Genomic DNA, 6,341 nt, shown 5'->3' on the forward strand with positions numbered 1-6,341 from the left:
TTTCACTAAATATAGTAAAGAGAATGCCACTGTTCATGCTAAATAAACTTATTTTCTTTTTCTTTGGCTTGAAGACCAACTTCTTTATTTCATATTTGTAATGCACGCTCTAATGATTCAAAGAAGCATATGGGATTATGTTCTTCTAGCCTTTTTTAGACTGTTCCAATTTTGGCCCTTGACATTCCTAGGCCTTCTGCATAGGTACTTCTTAAAAACAACTAGATTGTAGTGAGATCCAATTCTCCAATTTCAAATATTCCTAAATCAATTCTAGTAGAATTGGATTCAAGATTGGAAGACAACGATTGGAAAAAAGAAGAACTTTTTTTTTTCTGGTCACTTGTACCAATTTATCAAATGTTGAGATTCAAGATAGGAAAAATATTGTAAATTTCTAATGGTCTGACATTAGTGTAACTTTTGGAACATGATTTGAGCTCCATGTAGTGGTCAAAGCATGAAAACCAATACAAGGGCATGAATATGTGCGTGGGAGAGCAAAAATGAGAAACATTGCAAGATCATTATCAATATCACCTTGGCTTCAATCAATGCAAAATTTTGGCCTATATAGCTTCTTGGTCCCATCCCAAAACTTGTAAATGCAGCAGGATGGGTAGAGGCCTTTGAAATTCCTTCACTAAATCTTAGGGGATTGAATTCATTGGCATCTTTCCCCACAAATCTTCATCATGGTGCACTAGGATAGTTTGTAGCATAACCTCTATGCCTGTTGGGACAATCAAGTTCCCTAGCTACATCTTTTTCCATGCCTTTCTTGTTATAACCATTGTTGGAGGATAAAGCCTCAACACCTCATACAAAATCATGTTCACTTGAAAATGAGTCATGGGTTATACTCCTTGGAAAAGATTGTACCTATGAAAGCAATTATTCTACAATAAATTGTTTTGATGATGAATGATAGAGTAGATAAAAAATGTTATTACAAATGAGATTTTATACAATATGATCCAGAAATAAAACACGAATGATATAGAATGCAAAAATTTGAACTCTATTTATTCTTACAAATTTTAGGCTAGAGAAGGCATCAAATTTTGGAGTTTCTTTGTTGAAGATCAGAAGCACTTCCTCCCTTGCTTGACCTTGCCAATTTGTGTGCATTCCAAGTACAATGAGTGTCCATGTGAGTAAAGTAGTAGTAGTCTCACTCCCTGTAATAACGAAAGTCTTGCACTCATCAACCATGTTTTGAAGAGATAAGACTAGAAAATTATCTTTGTCCTTTAATTTGTTCTTATAAGCATTCATCATTAGAACCAAAAGATCAGTGCCATAGCTATCATGTTTCCTTGTCTCAACATTCTTTTTTCAATCAAAGATCATCTCCATTAATGATTTTTCAATATTCATCTCTAACTTTCAAGACCTTAAATTACTTGGAGTAGGCAAGAACCTTCCAAAAATTGAAAAAAAAATAGTAAGAGACATATTTTATATCTAAAATATGGAAGTATTGATTCAATGTCCACCTTAATGATGTTCAATAGAATTATCTAAGATCAATTATTCATTCAGCCAAATACCCAATAATTTTTCTTTACAAAAAGGTACCAGTATAAGAAGGAAGGAGGTACTACACTATCTGGAACCTGGAAAATACATTTTTTCATAACTTTTACCAGCTAGAATGGTTAGTTCAGTTAGCATGTTAAATATGTGTTTTCCTTCCTCAAAACTAGACCCAAATGTTGTCTGGGCTATTAAATCTGAAGTTAGGCATCAAAATTCTTTTGAGACCTCAATTTATTTCACACCCTCAATGATTGCATTTTCCCATTTCTCCAACATTATGGTAGTGCTAGCTGCCATCACTCTTTATGATTTGTAAAATGAATGGATTTTATTATTTTAGTCTATGCTTTCAAGGAAAGAGGTGAGTTAGATGCAATTGTACTATTAGCTAAGCTAGTTTTGGTTGAAAAATATTTGGGAGGGGAGTTTTGGCAATGCATACAAAATGGGTGACTATCAGAGAGCATCATTATTAGCCATCTTTGAGTCAAATTTCTTTGGTGGTACTAATAAATCTTTGAATATATCTAACATACAAAGAGTTTTTGTGGGGGCCAATGTTGAAGTCTTTCAAGTTCGTACATGTCCTATAAATAACAATTCCAATGTGACAGGCCTTTCTGATCAGCCACTCAAGAGAGTCACAGTTCTTGGTGTAAATTTCCTTTGTGAACAATCTGTCAAGACTGTAAATCAATAGTACAACTCAAATATTGTTCCCATTGGAGCAATTCATTATGGTGTGGGTTGCCATAGGGATATTCTTATGAAGGTAATAGTTTCATGTACATCACAATTCACAGTTAAATATTTTTTATATCTTATATTCTATTTTAGTCATGTTATGATTATTTACTTCAGTCAGTACTTTTTTTTGGTTTACAGTTTCATTTGACTCATTTATTGTAGAAATAAATAGTATCTGTGCGACAGGGTAGACACTCCAATATCTTGTAAGCTTATAAAGGGCTATATGGACTATACACTGCATGCATGGAATGTTGTTATTATAAAAAGAGATGGCAAATGGATGTAGTTAATAGTTGATATGTAGTGCCCCGCCTGGAGATCCTTGGAAACAAGGATTCAAATCAAGTCAAGATATTTTTTTTTTACAAGTATGAATGCACATGAAAACATCATATAGGGATCACAACAATCGCAACGGAAGACTTCGCCACAATCCCGACAACCAATGAATCTCCAAATGCCACTACCCAATGGACACATGCAAACAAAACCAACAACAACAACACACTTGATGAGGGCACAAGAAACAACCACTCATCAACAAAACACCAAGCTGGGGTAAAATGTAGGAACCAAAAATTTGGCTAAGCTTGAAATCTTGAAACCCTGAAAATTGGCTAAGTCTGGATTTTTGAAGCCCTAAAATTTCCTAGAATCCATAACTTATCTCCGAGAGGTCTGAAACCTATCTCAAATGATTTGTCGCATATATTAAAATATATCTTAAGTATAAGAAATTAAATAGTTGAACAATATATTTTAAACCCCAAGAGACAAAAATAGAAACACGAAAACTCAATTTCAAGAGAAACTGACAGAATTCAAAATGCAACAGCATAGGGTTGAAGAATGCCCAAAAGGGTATCCAAAACCACTCTCAAAAGGATTGGATTGTGAAGAAAAGTGCCCACTCATGGCATGCATAGGTTTTTCACAAAAACCGTGCAACACTTTTTACTAAGGGAGGGTGATACTTCTTCTTAAGGCATGCGACACTCTTCTAGTGTCGTACGACATTTCTCAAGAAGGCATGTGACACTTTTCAGCATCGTACGACATTTCTCAAGAAGGCGTGCGACACTCTTCCAGTGTCGTATGACATTTCTCAAGAAGGCATGCGATACTTTACAGTGTTGTATGACATAGTTTGCATGGGCATGTGATACTTTTTAAAAGTGTCGCACCATGCTGAACAAATGTCGCCCATAGAAACACAAAAACACTCCCAGAAGCAAAAAGGACCAAAAAAGAGCAAAGAACCTCCACACCAGGGAGTACCGGATCCACAAAGGCTCGAGGAATGAACACTCGAGCGCAAGAACAACACAGAAAGGAGAACATCAAACCATCTAAACTACAGCAGCAAAGAACACGTTCAATATAAACATTACAGAGATCAAAAGCAACATTACAGAACTAAACAACCAAATAAGTATGCGGATCCTCCCATCCGTCAATAGCATCATAAGACCATCGTGGGTCTTGGCCATCCCCCGTGCGTAACATCCCAAGCCACTGACCAAATCATTAGTACTGTCATAATAGGGACGTCACTACTAAAACATGCATAATAATAGCATAAGAAAATTGAACATGCTAGTGATAATGCATAAGATAATCCTACAGTAGATAGCATCACCTATCACATGCTAAATAGTAGTAAGCAACAGATATACTACTAAAGCAAATCACATCATCTAATCATATGCTAAACATCATAATAAGGGAATGCGCCAAATGAAATAACATCATCTAAACATGATATACAAGAATCCCAATAAAAGCATAAATCACAAAAAAGCATACTCCGAAACCCAAAGTACCAAGTGAAGACATCAAGCAACGGTTGCACTAGGACAAAGATCATCTCTGTACACCAATCTGTAGCAGTGGTGAAGGTAGCTATGCCTCCCAACCATGTGGCACCCATAGGTCCACACCCACCGTGCTGATGGAGATAACGATCCAACCATAAACACACATAAAACACAACATCCATGGCTAACACTCAGGCCAGACAGTATGATGGCTGCAACCAAGAACCTAAGATAATGCAAGGAGTACAGGTCCTGGTCAAACACTCAATAGGCTACTATGTAGGTGCTGACATCATGGAGAGTCACTTGGCATCGACAAGCCCAAGCTCAGATCATGTGTTTCAACTCCTCAACAGAGGGCCCCGCATACACAATTTATTATCTTAAGTTTTTATTACCAATCACACATTTTCTTTAATTATCACTTATTTAAAACTTCCTCTGCCAACCCTATGGGACTAAGGTCACCAGGCTGCGAGATAGAAGCCCCCTCCATATGCTACCCTACCCTACCCATGCTCATCCTACGACAAGTGCCCGTGGGCATGCATACTCCCATCCCAACCCCAATGATCATAACTTTCGGCAAATCCATGAAAGATCTGGCCTCGCAGGTCACCCAAAAAATGTACGCGTACGTACTTGTGTGTGGCGCACCACCATCATGAAGATCATAACACAAGGATATGAATGAGAACACAATGCAAAACAAAACACCCAACTGAAAGCAACTCAAGAGGATGGATTCTACACGAATCTTAAAGCCAATAAAACCATACATCATGAAATCACTCAACTGGCCTCAATCTGAGAGTATGGATTCTACACAAATCTTAGCATTCACGAAACAAAAGAAAAGGTCCAACAAAACCAATAACAAGTATAAAATCACTCAACCAATCACAACATCGGGAGTACGGATGCAACACGCATCCCAATGCAACATAAAAGTGCAATAGTGGTCTGACTGATATCCAAACAAATCATCTAGGTCCACGAACCACAATGTGCCAAGAAAATTCAAGAAAACAAGGTGGCACACAAAACAAGGTGAAAATCTTAAAATTTTGAAAAACTTCAAAATTAAAACCCATTTGGCCTTTGAGTTCAAAAACCCCAAAAATCCAAAAATAAATGGAAACGGACACCGTATGCAAAAACAACCAGCATAACAGTGCAAAATCTCAAACCCTCATCCCGAAAAATAGGGAAATATTCATACCCGCCCAACCGGGTAGAACTAACATACAAAAATGGAGGGGAAGACTAGTTCTTAGCCTCCAAACAAACGGCTACCAAAAACAGAAGCAGAAACGAAGCAAAAACAATAAAATAGGAAAGCCCTACCTCACAGCCAAAAGGGCAAAACAGGAATCTAAACCATAAAATAAATATCTCACAGAAGTAGCTGAAAATCATGGCAATCCAAGGTTTCCCCGAGCTGGGTCCAACGAGCCCAACCTCGCGACGATCCCACGCCCGTAGCTCCCACAACGAACAAAACAGTAAATCCTCATGAAGAGGATTTTGGGTTTTACTCTCCAACTTTCCAATTCAAAAGTGAGAAGTGAGGAATCAAATTCCTCTTTGGATATTTATTCACTTTTCGGGTGAATAATCGATTAGGGCATTTAACTAGCCAATCTAGTTAAACCCCGAATTGACCCAAACGAAAATAGGCTATTCCTATAAATAGGAATTCATCTATGGCAAAGCTGCCAAAAATTAAAATAAATCAATTAAAAAGCTCAAAAACCCAAAAACACATAAATCTCCTAAACAACTTTTGCGACAATGCGAACCTCTAAATGCACAAACATGCTTACTAGTCTAATCACATAATGTAATGAGTTCGAATTTAATAATCACCAAAAGGTTTAAATTAAACATTTTAATAAAGGATACGTCGACCATATAAGGACGACATTGGTAAAATATGAAAGGCTGAATCACTAACTCCATGTGCCACTGCTAGGGATGTAAATCCTGCACACTAAACAACACGATCAAGTGCAATTGCATATAATAACATATCCAAAGCAATAAATGCATTAAATCACCTAATTTAACCATTTATTTAACTATATTAAAATAATCTATTTACATCACTCACATTTGCAAAAGGCATAGCAACGCAGGAATGAAGTAAATAACCACAACATTAAATCCATCACATAACAAAATCAGAGGTATGTCTAAATACCAGATAACCAGATAACATCATAAAACACA

At 36.7% G+C, this 6,341-nt stretch overlaps 1 pseudogene; it reads right to left on the minus strand.

Moving 5' to 3' along the window:
* Positions 1-411: 411 nt before the first annotated feature.
* Positions 412-1,839, minus strand: LOC149534662 (cytochrome P450 CYP749A22 pseudogene; annotated as a pseudogene).
* Positions 1,840-6,341: the final 4,502 nt, after the last annotated feature.

Source organism: Cupressus sempervirens, chromosome 10, assembly GCF_028749045.1.
Source record: "Cupressus sempervirens isolate cs-2001-9-10 chromosome 10, ASM2874904v1, whole genome shotgun sequence".
In the NCBI taxonomy this organism is placed as follows: Eukaryota; Viridiplantae; Streptophyta; class Pinopsida; order Cupressales; family Cupressaceae; genus Cupressus; species Cupressus sempervirens.